At 49.0% G+C, this 17,601-nt stretch overlaps 1 long non-coding RNA gene across 1 annotated transcript; it reads left to right on the top strand.

Moving 5' to 3' along the window:
- Nucleotides 1–11,959: 11,959 nt before the first annotated feature.
- LOC133213316 (uncharacterized) lies at nt 11,960–15,383 on the top strand. The gene is made up of 2 exons (XR_009725779.1): nt 11,960–12,383; nt 13,339–15,383. It is a non-coding gene; the product is annotated as an uncharacterized LOC133213316 (long non-coding RNA).
- Nucleotides 15,384–17,601: the final 2,218 nt, after the last annotated feature.

Genomic DNA, 17,601 nt, shown 5'->3' on the forward strand with positions numbered 1-17,601 from the left:
TGAACACTCATCACTGTAGCATTTCATTCTGTCTTCATTTCATGAACATCTAGTTGCTCATGAACCAGCAGGCATGTTTGATTTCATCATGGGGAAGTCTATACAAATTTTATTTCCAGACAGGTCTTATTTTTAGCAAGATCTTACCCCTCAACTTTCTAAGGGATGTTTTAGAGACAGATTATGGGCATCTCTCCCTACTCCTGCTCATGGTAGCTCCACAGGGAGAGATTCAGGCTGGATGTGAGGAAAAACATCTTTACAATGAGGGTGGTAAAATACTTGCACAGGCTGCCCAGGGAGGCGATAGATACACCATCCCTGGAGATACTGAAGGCAAGGCTGGGTGGGGTTCTGTGCAACCTGATCGAGTTGAAGATGTCCCTGCTCATTGCAAGGGGGTTGGACTACGTGAGTTTTGAAGGTCTCTTCCAACCCAAACTATTCTGATTCCATGGAAAGTCAGCTGGAGTCTGAAAACATTTCAGAGTGTGTCAACTTACGACTAGGAAGCGATTTTTACTATTTAATACCACTACTGCCTTGTGCTCTGCTGCAGACCATAGAACCTTCACTAAGTAAATGGCACATTATGTATGCGCCCCACTGATATACTAAACCAATGAAGAGGTGACTGCACTCACCATAAATGAGCACAATTTTGTAAAGACTAAAAACCTTACCTACACCCACAACGGTGGATAAATAAGTCTGAGAAGGATATTTCAAATCCCGTTGAAGAATTACAGTGCCCTTTGCAGCGGGGAAGGCGCTCGACCGCGCTCCTTTAGCTCCACCCCCAAGGCAAGAGCCGACGGGAAGCGGCTGCTCCCGGTGCCATGGTGCGCCGCTGGGGGGCGCTCAAACACTGGCAGCGGGCACAGCCTCCGCTAAGCTCCAGAGGCGCTTCGGCTCCCGGCTCAACCCAGCGGAATGGCAGGGAAAGGAAAACCCGACAGCAGCAGGGAGCAGCAGAGCCCAAGCAGGGTGTGGGAGATTCACACAGAGAGATGTGCGCAGCAATAAGAACTGAAACAGCCCAAGCTATGCTGTTGGTTTTCATCTCTGTTCTCCTCGGAAGCTAGGAGATCTGGCCCCTCTGTCCTTCAGTAGGAATATGTTCTATATTTGATGCCCAGACACATCTCAAGCCTTGTAAGGAATGCCCCACAGGGCGGCTCATCAGGCTTTAACTCTCACTCCGTATAGCCCAAACACCTCCTAGTCTAAATGTCCTCTGAGTTCCTGGGGCAGTTATGTTGTTCTGCACTCCTGACACCTACTGCTAGGCTTGGTATTTACAGCCCAAATCAGATTTCTAACTATAGCTCGTTACTGTACATCAAAGGCCCTATCTTGCTAACCCATTGACCTGCTTTTGCCTTTAACATCTTTTTATTTTAGCTCAAGCTTACTTTTGTTGGTGTATCTGATAACTACAGTTCTTGCATTTTAAGACTGTGGATGCTCCTGCCACAATTACAGAAGAAAAGGGCTGTGAAAACATGCATGGATTCAGGAAAAAAAACTGTGGAATTAAATGTCTGTTTAAGCTACGTTTTGACCTTTCTATCACAGTGAAACATCCATCCCCAGAAGAAGCATTAGTTGACCACTGCAGTCTTCACTTTTATACACCAGAGCCCTCTTAATTAAGAAGACAGCATAAGAAATAAGGAGCCATTTGTTATGAGTGATGCCAAACAGGCAAGTATTGGCAGCACAAAAATGGAAGCCTTTCCCTAGGGGGCCTTTTGCTTCCCAGGCTCACTAACTCCAGACTGAAAGAATATGCAAATGAACACAGTATTTTAATCACAACCAAGAACGCTAAGGTTAGGGTTAACTAAAAACTTGAATCAACAGATTTCAATTAAGAGTAGTCTAATTTAGTATTGAGAATGCCTTTACTTCCCAATTTAGTTATCCTGCACAGAAAAGGAAAACTTCAGACACTTCAAAACTCTTAGTTACCCTATCCCCAAGATGTTTATGACAGTTACTGGGAAGTTCTTATAGGTATGAAGCAATTTAGATAGGAAATTGGGATTAAAATATATCCCTACTATCACTGATAGGTACCCACCTTATGCAGGGGGAGCTTCCACTCCAACAACAAGAGAATAAATGCAGAAAGCAGCCAGAGTCACTCTTTCCCTGGGCATCTTCTGTTCGATTTTAATCAGGCAGTGATAAGTCTGTAAAACCCTTGGCCAGTCAAAGTAATAAAACCAGGATAGGATTCATTTACATTTATTAATTACTTAACAATGCTAAACTAAAAAGTAAACACATCTTACACTTTTATCTATTCATTCCATTCAGAAGCTCCTTCCACCCACTCTTTATACCACCAGTAATTTTCTCCTGGTCTAAAGATAGCCTCAGAAGGTCTTTCAAATAAAATTAAAAGGTATATGAGCAAAATCTGGCCTTTTTTGTTGGCATTTGGACACTTTACGCGCTTTCATTACAATAAAACAATGCAGAATCTCAGCCTGCTAGCAAGAAAATGTTATTCTGGCAGGTTTTGCGTAAGACAAGCTCAGCATCAGTGAAAGAACTTTTCTTTGTCCTTATGAGCCAGCAACCAGAAAAGTCTCTACTCCACACTTCAAAGAAGCTTTTCAGATACTTTTCATTAATAGCCAATACTTACTTTTAATCATGTTCCCTTGTTATATACGACTGTTAAGATAAAAATATACATAGCAGAAAGTGATACTTAAATAATGTGACCCCTCTTGCCAATAAGAGCATTAATGTCAACTTAGCTGGTACTTGTACTTGAAATAAAGATGTTAGTGGAAGCTATTATCTGTAAATCCCTAAGAAGCTCCAAACTCCTTTTCAAAGCCTAGAACAGTTACATGAGTTTAAGAAGCCTCAAGAGCTGCAATCACCCAGGTTTCCAAAACATAAAAAAACAATCTTCTCTGCCTCACAATGAGGTTTATGTCAATAGAATATTTCTAAGTTCATTAAGAGGCTTCCTTAAGAAGTACAAAGTACAAAATAAAGATGGCGTAAGTTAAAGTGATTAATCTGATCAAGAAAAGCTAAATAGAACCCAAGCCCCCTGTGTTTTCACTGACTCCATTCTGCTTCCCCCCTTTTCCCCTCCTCTGAATTCACAGTGTGCTCCTAGCAGAGAAACAAACCAATCACGCACAGCAAGACGCTGGGAACCAGAACAATCGGCGACTGTAGCAGGCTCAGAACAAGAACTGAGCCAGGCACCAGACACACACCTGCTCCCAACACAAGCACTGTCTCCAACCCCACCCTAACATGCCCTGGAGCAGGGGAGGGGCGAAGCACCAGCTGGGATAAAAGCGGCAGGATGAGTGAGCAGTGATTTCAGGTCCTTGCTGTGTAATGTCTGCAGCATTCCTGGCTGCATAGGACTGAGTCCACAGGGGTTACAGTTGTTGAATCTGACTTAGGAGAGGAGGTTTCTGTTCAGCTGGTATCAGAAGTGCTTTCTTGTTGGAGCACAGTGTCTGGAATACAGCTGCTTGACTGCAAGGAGGAGAGGTCACATCTGTTTCTTGTGCTCTTTGTCACAGGCAGTGGGGTGATGCAGCAGTGCTGCTTTTGCTTTTATTGCAGGAAACTTTAAATCAACCAGCCCACAGCATGTAAAGTTTCATTGTACTGCAGCTCTGGCAGTCCCATTCTGCCTGTGCATCACTCTGGCCAGTGCACTGCAAGCAGTTGCTTGGGTTTCTCCTTCATTGCCTGCACAGGAATGATGTCTGTGCTCTCAGGAATGCTTTCACCCAAGGCAGAGCATCCTGCTGTGCTGGCACTAACATCTTCCCTGTTGGTGCACTCCCCAACGTGGTGGGATGCAAGCAGATTGATGATGAGGGCAGAATATTTCCTGAGGAAGGCTTTTCCTTGAAACAGCTCCAGCCACTCTCATGTTGTGTTTTGGGTAACACCAGCATAGGATGTACAGCTGGGAGCTTGGAAGGTGCTGGTCTGTGAAAGCTGTGTGGAAGAGAAGGCAGTGGGACAAGTGGTCTCCAAGGCCTCAGAAACCCAGAGCCTCTTCCCTGCTAAACTTTGCAGCTTCTTGGGAAAGCTTGCCTGCCAGGTCAGAAATGGTCCCTGTGCAGGCACCTAAACCCAGCGAGATGAGATCATGGAGGGAAGGCTGCTGCTGGAGCTGACCTGCCATTTGTATTTTGTGAGGGGAAACTGAGCCCAGGGCCAGGACACTTTGTGATTTCTAAAAGCTCTTTCCAAAAGGGGCAGCGTACAGGTTGTTATTTGGGACTGCGGAGTCCAGTTAACATTCCCAAATGCTCAGGTGACTTAGCAACACATGTTTGCTGCATGCCATGTGCTCCAAGACTTCTCCATGTCCTGCTACATCATGAGCTTCCCTGTTACTGGTGCCACTGCAGAGCATCAGACTTTGCTCTCTGCCTCTCCTGCAACGAGATCTGATGGATGCCCTGCAAGACACTGAATTTTTCTCCATGGCCACCGCTGCAGAAGCCTCCCATCTCAGTGAGTGTCCCAGAACTTCTGAAGGTCTTGCACAGCCCTTGTTCTTATTAGGTTGTTTTTAATGCCCTGTCTTCTGCCCCAGAGTGTGCTGGGAGTCCACCACAACCCCTGGCCCAGGGAGCCATATGTGGGTGCATCAGGAGGCATTCATCTGTGCTCTCAGGATATGCTTCTTTTCCAGCAGCTTTCACCATGTCTTCAGTGGTGCTTTTCTGCTCTCCTGTCCTTGGCCCAAAGTTAAGGCACTTGAGGGTGTCTGAGCTCAGACAGTGTCTGGGGCATGGGTACAAGAAAGTTTAAATCCTCTGGAAACTTCCTAACTGGATCTGCAGCTGCATAGAGGAATTGAGCCATGCAAGGGGAGGGGCAGCTGGTGGGGAGAATGCAGGGCTCTCTGGCTGAGGTGTCTGTCGCTGTGGTGTCCTTCATCAGCTCTAACTTGTGCCTTTTTCTCTTGTTTTCTCTTTTCCCACTCAGTTAAATCCAGATGGTTCTGTTGAGCAGAGCAACTCCTCACCATCTCCTCCTACTCTACCACCCTCTTGCCTTGAGCCTGGGCAAGCAGTGTCCAGAGCAGGCATTGCTGGTTGTTCTCAGATGCAGTCATGTACCTGGTTAGAGTAAAAAGGTTTCTTCAGAGGAAGAGAGCTCTTCAAAACACTTCGGTCCAGTAAGAGAAGTTAATAAGAGATACGTTGTTCTGTAAAGATTGCCTGTGCAGTCCCCACAGAGACTGCCAAGTCAGGAGAAGCCCCCTGCAATAAGCTGACTCGAGTGTTTTCACAGGGGACAAACGCACATTGAAGAGAGAAAACTCTTCAGTGGGTCTGTGAGTTGTGATCTCTGCTGAGAGCATGGCCATGGGTGACCACCCAGTGTGGGCAGTGGCTCTGAACACAGCATCATGGCACCAGGGTGTGTGAGGCCCCAGCTCTAGGACACAGCTACCTCCACAGTAGCACGTCCAGCCCCTGGCAGCCCTCAGTGCACCACTTTCCTGGGAATAGTTAAATTCAAACTTACATTCTGGCTGCAAGTTTGCTGAATAATGGCTTTCCCCAGCAAAGCCTCAGCCCTAGAGGAAGAGATCCCTTGTCCTCCACACCCTGGTATTTCTCTGGTCCAAAGGAGGTTGTGTCAACTCCTTCACTTCCTGCACAGAAAATCTGCACTTCTCTGTTCTCGTGAATCCTCTTTGCTGTCTCAGGGCTGAGGAGTGAGTTATTTGTTCTGTCAACCTGTAGATATGCAGCTGTACATAGGAGCATCCCACACTGCCTCAGTCCTGTTCGGCACCAGGATTCCCGTGCAGGGAGGAGCGATACCCTGAAGGGGTCCATAATTCTGCCTGTGGAGCGGGCTGCTGGAAGCTGCTCCTGTAGTTCACCTTGACTGCACACTGGCTGGGGACTCCGCCTTATCTAGCCCTTTGTTACTTCTCTCATTTATTTGGTTTGTTGGTTGGTGTCTGCCTCTTTCACCGTTTTCTTTGGCTGTTTCAATGGGCTGCTCCTGAGTTGGAGCATTTAGAAAACAGTGCTGGGGATGGAGAGATCGCAGCTATTTTCATATGAGATGATGTGTTCCCTGAGTTCAGACACTTCCCTTTCTAAGCCATGGAGAGTTTTGTACTGCATGGTTTCTATTTTTTCAGCGTTACTTTCTTTGCATATTTCAGTGGGGTACTTGTTTTGGGAAGGACAGTTCCCTGAGGTACATGAATGATGCCAGCAGAGTGTCCAGAGTGTTGGTGATGTAGTATGTTTTATTTAATATCCTGTTTTATTATAATCATGTCTGTTTCCACAGAAATATGTTTTCCTTAAAAAAGCAAAAGATGCAGTAATGCTTATTGGGGGGGGGGGGGCAGGGGCAGGTATGATCAAGAGGGGAAAATGATACCGGTCACTTGCATCTTGTGGATGCTCCACAGCACTTCATTTTCCTGTGCTCCTGGGGGAAGCTGCCTTCTCTGGGAGTCCCAGAGGCTGGCTCTTATTTCCCCAGTGAGGCCAGAGCCCCTCTGAGAGTGCCCATGCGAGGCAGAGGTGTTCCTGCTGCCGTGAAGCCATCCCTAGCACAGATGGGCAGCTGGCAGCATGCTGCAGGCAGCATCGGAAACCTGGAGGAGGGAGGCTGGGAAGGGACAGGGCCTGCAGCCCCTTCAGGAGCATCACAGGACTCTGCCAAACCCCAGCCACCCAGGATAGCCCACCCTTGGCACTGTTCACCGCCTCACCTTCACCATTCAGCAGCTTGCAGCTTCTGAACGTCTATCAGGAAGAGGCTATAGGCCAGGGTGAACTTCCCCAGCCCAGATTTTTCCGGTGACCAAGGGAAAAGGTAAAAGCAGGAGTGGCAGTGCTAGCCCAAGGTGGCATCACCTGACTTGGCAAATTGAGACAATAGGCTGCAGAAGCCCCAAAACCGCACCTAATGATGGCAGGGATGGGAGCAGAAGGGGAACACAGCCATCAAACTGGGGACAACCCACGTGCACCATCAGGGAAACGATGCCCTGAAATATTTCAAGCAACTGAAAGGAAACGGTCACGCAAGGGCAGGAGCTCTGGCACGTGCAGCCTGCGGCTGCCCCATCCTGCCTGCGCCTTGCCCCCAGCTTCCCCACCTGCCCTCTCCCAGCCGTACAGATTATGCTGCTGCCATCCCTGGGCTTGGGGAGCACCATAGGTGCTTTGTTCAGCCAGTCCACCTCTGCTCAAGCGTGTCAAGGCTCCTCTGGTTGCTGTTGCCAAGGCACTTCTTTGTCCTTCACCTTCTGCAAAGTGGGTGCTGCAGCAGCATGGGGAGCATCTTCAGTCAGAGGGGACACTTAGTGATGGGTCAAGCAGAGGGTGCTGGAAAGCACCACCTGTGCCCTGGCCCAGGAATCAAACACAGGGAAGGCAGATGTGAACATCGTCTGTTTATTTTAAGTGGGGGACATAAAAACAGGGGATGGGGGTAAGGTGTTGGGGTGGGATTTTTATACTGACAATAAAAACATGCTAAAATGATAGCAAGATTAGGGTAAAAACCACTAGTTTACTGTATAACAACAAAAGAACAGTATAACAACAAAAAGGAAAAATAAAACAACTACAGTGTAAGAAGAAAACAACCGTGTAACAAGAATATGAGAACAACTGTAGAATAAAAACAGAACAATAAAAATCTTCAACAAATACCAAAGTCGACGACGTTTTGCCGTTGGTGGTGCAAAAGGCCACTTGGCCTCTCTGCGGTCCTCCTCCTTCAGGAAGAAAAAACCCAAACAGAGCAGCTTTAGTCCCAGCCATGCACATCGCAATTTAGAAGGAAGGAGATGCTGTAACAGCTCAAATATAAAAACTAAGTGTGATTTCATTAAGAAACGTTTCATTATTTGTGTTTTTTTCGGTAATTCAGACTGCACCCAACACCCGCAATCACAGGGCTCAAAGACCTGGCAGCGAAGCCCTCCCTCCTGGGGGTGGTGGGGACCCCACGGGTGGGGGGGGGGGGCAGCTGTGGGGTGACCTCTGGCTCCTGCAGCCTCTGCCCCTCTCCCACTGAACGGCATCAGGGGAGAGAGCGCCGCAGCTCCTGGGAGCTGGTAAATCCCAAACGGGTGGGGATGAGCCACAAATGAGAAACAATTTGAATTTGGGGAGGGGGAGAAGGACCCCATCCCCTCTGGACTCCCCCAGTGGCCCCAGAGCATCCTGACATGGGGAGGGGGCACAGCAGAGGGGGGATAAGAAGGGAGGGCAGAGACTGCCAGGGCTGCATCAGAGGTTTGCACCTTAGGAACCGTGGCAAAATAAGCCAGGACGGAAACGCTGCACAGACGCCCAGAGCTTCACCAGCCTTGGCTGGGGAGTTCTTCCAGCAGGAAGAGTTCCCCCTGTCCCACCCCGGGCGCTGCCACCCAGCACAGCTTCTTGCCGGCAGCAGAAACGGGGCCTTGCCCCACCGCTCTGGTCCCGCCTCGGGGCTGCTCTGGACCGGAGCCCCTGTGGGTGAGGGCCAGCAAAACTGGCCATTACTTATTGCGGAAATGATGGATCCGTTCCTTGTGCTGCTTGCAGGCTCTGTCCCTGGATCTTGATCGGGTGGAAGAGGCAGAGCTGGACGAACCTGGAAGTACAAATGTTGCTCAGGTCTCTGCAGCCGCACTCTGGGCTGGCACCGGGGCTACCACCATCCCTATTCCTGGGGGAATGGCAGGTTTTGCATTCCTGGAGCCCAGCAGCTACCACCCGAGCTGGCTCCCACAGCACAGCCTGGCCCTTCCGCCATCCCCCAGCCCAAGGGGACAACATCAGCTCCTCAAGCCTGCAGCACCAACTCCATCCTTACCAGAGGAAGCGGCGTCTCCTGCAAGGCCTGAGGGGCACTGGCCAGAGAAGGGCACAGGAGTCCCTGGAAAGCAACACACCTCTGTGAGCCGGGGTGGGCAGAGGAGGAAGAGCCTGGCTAAAGGGAGCTGGCAGCACCGGCAGGAGCCGATGCATCCAGTGCATCCAGAGGGGCAAGGGGCGGCATTTCAGATTCCCCTGCACCCGCCAGGGCTGGGGACTGGGGCAGCGAGTGAGGGAAGCACCTTCCCTTTGCACGGCAAGGCTCTGCACAGCCCCAGCCCCAGCCCCAGCCCCAGCCCCTTAGGGCTGCTGAGCCCGGTCAGCTCAGCCAGGTCCAGCAGGAAAGTGCTGCCTAAACAAAGCCCTGCCCTTCACCTCCTGCAGAAGCCCCGTCCCCCCAAATCACCTGGCAACACGGGCGCACTCCCGCTTCTGAGCTGGGTGGTGTCAGGGAGGCCGGTGCTGGTGGAAGCTGCTTGGCCAGAAACGACCGATCCCATGGTCATGGACGCTGCCCATGTGCGCCTGGTGCCTGAGGAGCCCTGGGTGATGGCTGCTGGGAGGGACCAAGAAATCAGCACCCGCAACTTGCATCATGGGACTGCCCCTTAGCACCAGCACCAACAGCTTGCAGCTGCAGCGCTGGGCAGCCTCTCCCATCACCCTGGGGACTGCGAGGCACGAGGTCTCCCACCTGAGTCTGTACCAGGCTCTAAGAGCATCAGAGCCAAGGAGCAGGCAGCACTGGCCCAGGAGCTTCCTCAGCCTGTGCTACACAGGCAGCCACTGCCCTGCCAGGCCAGGCCAGGCCAGGCCATGGCTTTCTCCTCCTTGCCGTGCCCTTTGCGTTCCCAGTCTGCCCTTACCAGCCTTAAGTCCCAAGAGCCATTGTGAGCGCTCCCACGCTGCCTCCCTCTCCCTCTCCAGGATCTCCTCCACGATGGGGTACTCGGGATTTAGCTCAGGGAACTGCCAAGAGAGAGCAGTAGCTTGGTTCCTTCTCCGGGCAGCCGGCAGAGCCGCTCTGAAGGAGGTGTGGAAGCAGGCCTGTGCCAAACCATGAAGCTGGGGTTCTGCCACAGCCACCGCAGAGCTCCGGTCCCCATTCGTTGTGGGCACGGCGCCTTGCCCAGGCCAGTACCTGCTCCGGCAGCGGGCAGCAGTCACGCACAGCCACCACACATTGGGGCAGGGGAGAGCCAAACTTCCCACCCAGCCAAGGACGAGACCTCCTGCCCCAAGGCAGGCAAGGTCAGGTCAGCCTGCCCCCAGCCCTGCAGGAACTGCACTGAGCACATTCTACCCCCGAGGAGGGCAAAAGATGCTGCAATACAGCCAGTACTGTACCAGCGCCAGTGGGTGGGTCTTGCCAGGCACCAGCAGGCAGGTGCTCCTCCTGCGTGGCCTTCCTTGCCCCAGGGAAGGTGGTGAGCTCAGGGACTGCCGCCGCTTCTCCTCAGGCCTCTGGACAGCTACAGGAGGAGACAAGTCAGGAGCAGCTCCCAGCAGAGGCGTTTGGCCTGCACCAAGGGGGTTGTTCCTTCTCACTCCTCTCTGGATGCCCGTCCTGGAGGGCAGAGCCAGGGACAGGGCCTTAAGCCGAGGACAAGGCTGCGATGCCCTGGGGAACCTCTCACAAGAGCCCGCTGGGGCTCCACGGGCCAGCGGCCCCTTCCCACCACCACGGACGCTCCTTGCACGCTGCCCACCCACACCACAAAGCACACAAGGTGCCTCATGTGGCCACATCTCGCACTGTGCCACGGGGCCCTCTCCGCGGTGGGCACACGGGGTTTCCTCTCCTCTCTTTTGACTGTTGGAAGTGTTGGGCCCGCACCAGTGGCCCATCCAATCCGGCACTGGCACCCCTTGTAATTTAGGATGCCCTTGCTGGAGACAAAGGTGTTGTATTGAGGCGTGCAGCCCTCACGTCCCTTCAGGTCCTTCTGGTGAGAGCTGGGGGCAGAGGAGGATGCTGCTGCTGTGCTGCCATTTCTGAGAGGCTTTGCAAGGCTCCCTCACGCTCTCCCGCTGGGAGGCAGGGCTCCATCTCCAGCCCAGCGGTTTCCCCGTTGCCCATGGCCAGTGCTGCCATGCAGTGGGCACAGCTGTAGCACTGGGGCTGGCTCAGGTCCCCGACGGGGGCTGCTCAAGGGAGCCTTTTGGGGGCAGATTCTGGGGGAGCTGCAGGTGACTGAAAGGAAACGGTCACGCAAGGCAGGAGCTCTGGCATGTGCAGCCTGCGGCTGCCCCATCCTGCCTGCGCCTTGCCCCCAGCTTCCCCACCTGTCCTCTCCCAGCCGTACAGATTATGCCGCTGCCATCCCTGGGCTTGGGGAGCACCATAGGTGCTTTGTTCAGCCCGTCCACCTCTGCTCGAGCGTGTCAAGGCTCCTCTGGTTGCTGTTGCCAAGGCACTTCTTTGTCCTTCACCTTCTGCAAAGTGGGTGCTGCAGCAGCATGGGGAGCATCTTCAGTCAGAGGGGACACTTAGTGATGGGTGAAGCAGAGGGTGCTGGAAAGCACCACCTGTGCCCTGGCCCAGGAATCAAACACAGGGAAGGCAAACACAGGGAAGGCAAATTCAGGGAATCACTGTGGAAATCTGTGCTCAGAACTGGTCTGAGTTTTACTGCAGGCAGAGCAAGATTTGGTCTTTACATCTAATTAGTGCATCGCTTGCTTCTTTGAGCTCTCAGGGGACATCCCAGCACTGGCACCTGTTGTAATCTAGGTTGCCCTTGCTGGAGACAAATGTGTTGTATTGAGACGTACAGCCTCATGTGCCTTCATGTCCTTCTGCTGAGTGCTGGCGGCAGAGGAGGATGCTCACGCAGCTCCCGTGCGTGCTCGTGAAAATGGACACGGCGGCAACCGCGGCTTCCATACGGAGGGGCAGGTGCGCGCTGGTCTGCCCCGCGCTGCCTCCCCATTGGCCGGGTTCTCCCAGCGCTGCAACCTGTTTGGCTGGGGCCGCCCAGCAGTGTGTTCTCATTGGCTGAATCCGCCTTGCCTTGCTTCCCCTATTATCGCTTCCACACATTTCTCCGTGTCCCCGTCGCTGCAAACTGCTGCCGGAGGGTAGCCGTGCGGTGTTGCCGAAGGCGGCTGGAAGGGGCATCCCCTGGGCTGAGGCGGGAGCTTTCCACCGGTGAGGGCCGTAGCAGCAGGTGTTGCGGCAAGGCCAGAGCGGCGGAGGTGGGTGTCCATGCGAGGCCTGGCGCTGCCCGGTGGGAGCGGGGCCGTATGCGTGTGTGAATGGCCCAGCCGGGTCTGGCCGTGTATGAGCTCGGGGTTGTGTAGAGGGTAACATGAGTAAACGATTAGAGCTCTGGCTCAAAGCCGGTTGTTTTGATACGGGTATAAAAGCGGGACCCACATGTGGCCATGAGAGAAGCCTTACCTGTGTGTGGATGCACCATGTCAGAATTTTTCCAATTACCTGTGATGCTTGGCATCGGCTGCAACACGGCTTCCCAGCTGGAAGTGTGGGCCTGGGTGATGACTCATTGGTGCCTGGTAATGTATTTCTTCTTAATCTCTGTTGTTTCTACGCAGTAAAGATCTGATGCATTGCTAACTTTCTCCAGTACTCTATTTATACACCTATATCTCTGATTGGTCTTACTGTATTTATTCAATATATATAATATTTACCTAATTCACATTAGTGTGCGTGCTTTTAGTGTGTTTACTGGCTTCAGTGTGCTTGTTTAATAACCTCTGCATATTATACAGATAGAGTGTGGTCACTTTGTGGCATACCCTGTCTCAGCAAAACAGCAGTACACAGATGGAGTTTAGTTTTAGGTGGGAAAGTGAGGAGCAAGAGCAATGCTGGTGGCACTGTTGTGCTCACTGTGCATAGAAGATGCCCAGCAGCAGCTTTCTGTCCTGGCTTCTCGGCTGTGGGAGCAGGTGTCAGATGTTTGCGCTCTGTAGGTTGTGCTCCAGCACACCCTAGAATGGGAAGCAGAGAGGAAAGGCAGTGCACAAAGGGAATTTAGTTTTAGGTGAGAAAGCGAGGACAAAATTATTGCAGAAAAGTGGTCAAGAGAGTTAAATCAGTATACGGATCCTCATCCCATTGAGCCTCCCCGAGATCGTGCCAGACATCTTCTAGGTCATCTCCTAGCAGAGGTGTGAGAAAATCCCCCTCTCCTAGGAGGTATAAGAATGGTAAACATTCTTTAGGAAAACTGACAGGGTTATATCAATTATTAGGATGTACATTCAATCCTCATTCAAAAGTATGTGACATTACTGAAATGGGTTTTTCGTTAAACATTACTCAGGAGGCTCCTAGTAGAGCTTGGAAATATTTGACCCTGGCTCGATTCTGACCAAAGGGCATTTTTTACTTTCCAATGAATGAGAGAGTCAAAGTTAATGAATACCTGGGCCATGAAAAATGTCACCAGGAAATAGTTCTATTATATCTATATAAATTATTTAAGGCAGGAATGCTGTACAGGTGCGAAACGAAACACAGGATATCATTCGTGGGAGCAGTACAGCCTTGGGAACAGCAATACCTCGTCTCTGTATATCGTGGGACAAGGACAGCACCTGGCAATGTCAGAAACCAGAGTTGATGGAGGCAAGTTACTTATGAACATGTTCCTGAGACATGCTGGAGTAATTGGAATGGGAGTGACGTTTCCACCTCAGGCCTGAGATGCAATGGGTTTGATGCCAAAAGAGTCTCCTTCAAAACCGACTCAGACACCTTCATCTTTCGACCCCAAAGTTTCACACCCAAGAAATGAGCCGAGGACATGGTGAAAACCAAAGTAATGGGTCAGGCCGAGACACAAGGGGATCAAATGGGAGGAGCAGAGGATCCATCAATCCCACAAGACACCATAATGACATCACTATTAAAACCATCCTCACCTCCTCCAAAGACTCAAAAACCAGTAATTGTGCAGCCAAATCTCCACAATCAAGAAACAACAAAAACACCACATGGACATCTCTGGCAGCCAAAGCGGTACCCTCGTTTGGAAAACGAGCAAGATGTCAGCTGTCTTGAGCTGGACACTGATTGCCCTTGGCACGTTACTGGTAAGCTTCTTGTTTATAAAAATTCTCAAAATACTGAAGAATCTTAACTCATGGTTAACTCTCTGTTTTCCCATGGAAAGAATGCCCTGTCCTTTCCAAGGTATTGTGAACCAAACCTCGTGCATTATGTCAGATTGTGCCCATGGACATGTCAAGTATTTTTCTGGATGTGTCTCAGGCTTTTTATCATCTTCTTCTGCATCCTCTTAGCGCTACTGGGCTCTGCATTTCTAATGGACAACTGGTCTATTTCAGAAAAGCTGCAATGGGTGTCAGTCTTAGCCCTTTTCTGCTTCATCTCTTCAGCACTGCCCTTGCAACCAGAACTGCTGGGCACTTCAGTATTTGGGGTTTTGCTTATATGGACAAATTCCTCCTCTGCCACCCAAGTTGTCACTAGCTTACTTCAGTTAGCAGTGCTGTCTGCGCTTTCCTTCAACTAGTAGGAGTTTGAATAAACTACTATAAACATACTCCTTCTCCTGTAAATGAAATAAAATTTCTGGGATACCTAATCAAGGAAAACTTTCTCATACTCACTCCTTTAGAAATAGGAGCTAGAAAATGGCAATTTTCATTTTAGTTTAACCCTTCCCATAACTATTCTGGCATTCAAGCCAGCCTTTCAGCATTACTTGAATTTCTGCTGCTTTCATTCCTCACTAATAATGAGGGAAGAAATTATGCCTGTGTTGTGTAAAGTGAACACCTCTAGGTAGGCACTTTACCCTGATCCTAACATGAATGCCCAGGCAAAGTCTCCATTTCCCAGCTAAGAATGCTATCCGTTTAAGTAACAGTTTCAGCTTGTACAATTAAAGTTTAGAAGAAGGTCATTCTGGGTTACTCAGGTCTTAAATATAGCCTTCCTACCAAAAGCCTGACTCCATCAGACTCTGAAAGGATTTCCTCCAATTCCAGAGACTGTTTTACCATGACCATTCCTGTCAAGGTTGATTCATACCAGAAATCTTACCCAAAAGTCACATCAAAACACTTTGTTTAGGTGTCACCCTCCAGTGAGCAACATAGTCTTCACCAGTGTGCCTTCTCCCTGGCTCAAGCAATCGTTTTCCATGCTTCCTGCCACAAACAAAACCTTTATCTGTGGCCAGTGACTGAGGTGGGATACTGCTGGATTTATGAAGGAATGACAGAGAGATAGATACATGGTGAGGTTTGAACATTAAAGCCATTGTGGTTTCATGTATCAGCAGTGGAAGACAGGACAAGCTCCTATTTCTGGATCCAGTACAAGCTTGCTCTGGTATCTTTAGCACCATGGACTGCCACACATGTCCCTGCTAACTATTTAGACTCTTAGGGAAGAATGGAGATTCTTACCTCTACAGGAGATTGTTAGCGATTACTGTTAACCCACTGGGATTCTGATCTTAGTTGGAGAAGCTAAAAATTGTTACAGTACAAATAAATATAAACATTTTCATCATACTCTGTATGCAGGTATGTTCTAAAGAGATATGTCATAGCAGCTGCAGCAATTCCCATACCAGGTTTCTCTCTGTTTGCCATCCTACTGATTCTCCGGTTGATTTTTTTCCAGGAAACCCCACTTCTTCACACACACACACCCCCACACCTCTCCCCCCCTCCTTCCCATTGAAAAATGAGCCAAAGAACATCTGAGTAACAGTTAAACTTTTGAACCTGTTATGTAGGAGTAGCCTTGAACTTCGGCAAAATAATCTGTGGCCAGACCGATGCTCTCAGCCCAGGTTTAGTCTCCTACTTTATAGGTGACATCTAACTGAAAACAAAACAGCTTTTAGTCCTTGTTACATTCTTATTCAAGCCAGCAGGAAGCTATGAGTTGAAGAAAAAATACAGTGAATCCCTGCCTTCTTTTCCCCAAATTCTCTCTTAACAAGGAATTTCAGAGCATTTGCCTTTATGATACATATCCATGGTCCTGTACAAGTGTTAGCTTTGCATACCTTTGCATAGAATATATGAAGAAGTAATCTGGTTTTTATTACTCAGTAACAAACTCAGTCAAGGTTTATTCAAAGAGAGACTCCTTAAAGCAAGCTAAGATACCAGCAAATGCACAGCAAAAAAAAAAAACAGGTGTAAGGGGGTAGACTGGTACACCACAACATAACAAAATGGTACTATTTCCTGATGACAATTTGATTCCAGAATATAAATACTTAAAAATAATTAGCCTTTAACCTTTAAGAAAACAAGTTCCTTGTTTGCTAGATACAAGCTTCAAGAAACTCAAGCCTGCAGATGTTATAATGGATATATAAATGGTTCCTGTTTGCCTAACAGGAACGTTTTTTAATCCTAAAAAATGATACCTCACATTGCTACCATTTAAAATGTCTCTTCAGTGACTCCAGCATGTAAAATCAGATTAACATTGAAGAACATGTTGCAGGGAACTATATCCATCTTATCATCAGCTTTTTGTTTTTGCCAAGAAGTTGAAGTAGGGGAGCAAATGTTGCTAATGGTGTGAATCCAGCTGGAAGACTCTCCACTGAACAGAAACTACTAGAGTGTAATCTGTGATTTGTGTTGTGAATGAGGAATTGTGGGAGAAAGTCAAAGGAAAGACAGCATATTAAAGCAAAGCAAGATGCTGAATGTGAAACCTTGACCGTTTTTAAGGTGACAGAAAAACTTCCAGGATTTCCTATTCTAACCACAAGAAGACCGATTATGATAATATACCCTTGCCAAGGGAAAAGATTAAGGCAGTAAGGACCACAGCAAATGGATGTAGCATCTGAACAGTCATTATACAAGAAATGTCTCAGGGAAGAGAAAATGATCTAAATTCTTATTGCCCTTCCATTTAATGCAGAGATTGGAGAGACAGTTGCAGAGAGGCTGTGTGCCAGAGACAGTAAAACAGATTTAAGAATACAATCTCTCCTCTCTTGAGATCTTTTCCTAAAATGTACTGCTTGTTGCCTCAGCAAATAGTAGGATGAGGTGTTAGTGCATAGGAAGTACAAAAAGTAGATATTAACAGAACACTTCAGATCAGTTCATCCAGCCTGGGAAAGGCTTTTCTCTCTTTTTAGATAGCATGTTGTGTTTACAGACAGGCAACATGAACTGGGAGTCAACCTAGTTCCACACTGCTGTGGCATGATGGCTTCATTTTCATGACAGGATTCCATAGAGTCGTTATGGCTGTAAGGTAACATGAAACTAGTTTATGTCTCGGTCACACACCTGCCCTCACCACCAGAGCCATATTCTACATTTTGCAGCTGCACACAAGGTGATTTGACAGAGCAAGATTAAAGTACTTTAAGTTGCTAGTGCTTCCTATGATGAAACATGTATTGCTCTTATAAACTAGAGTTGAATCTGGTGCTAGAATAAAGGAATCCAGGTCATCCATGCCAGCTTAAAGCATATCCTTTCTTTCTCTACCCACAGCCTCTTATGTTCCTTACAAGGAAAATAATACACAAGCCATAGGAGACCATAAAATACTTCCCTTGTTAAGTAAGATAACTGCCAGTGAGTGACCTAACGGTGAACAATTCGGGATGATTTTGATTACTAGAATGTAATAGAATTGTTTCATATAACCTTTCAGTCTTCAGCGCTGTAGTTAGGTCCTCTATTAATAGAGCTGTCAGAAACATGTATTTGTGCCTGAACTGACATCAGGTACAGAAAGTTG

This window comes from Neopsephotus bourkii, unplaced genomic scaffold (genome assembly GCF_033783945.1).
Source record: "Neopsephotus bourkii isolate Nb327-2 ecotype Australia unplaced genomic scaffold, CSIRO-AGI_Nbou_v1 NB_804, whole genome shotgun sequence".
NCBI lineage: Eukaryota > Metazoa > Chordata > Aves > Psittaciformes > Psittacidae > Neopsephotus > Neopsephotus bourkii.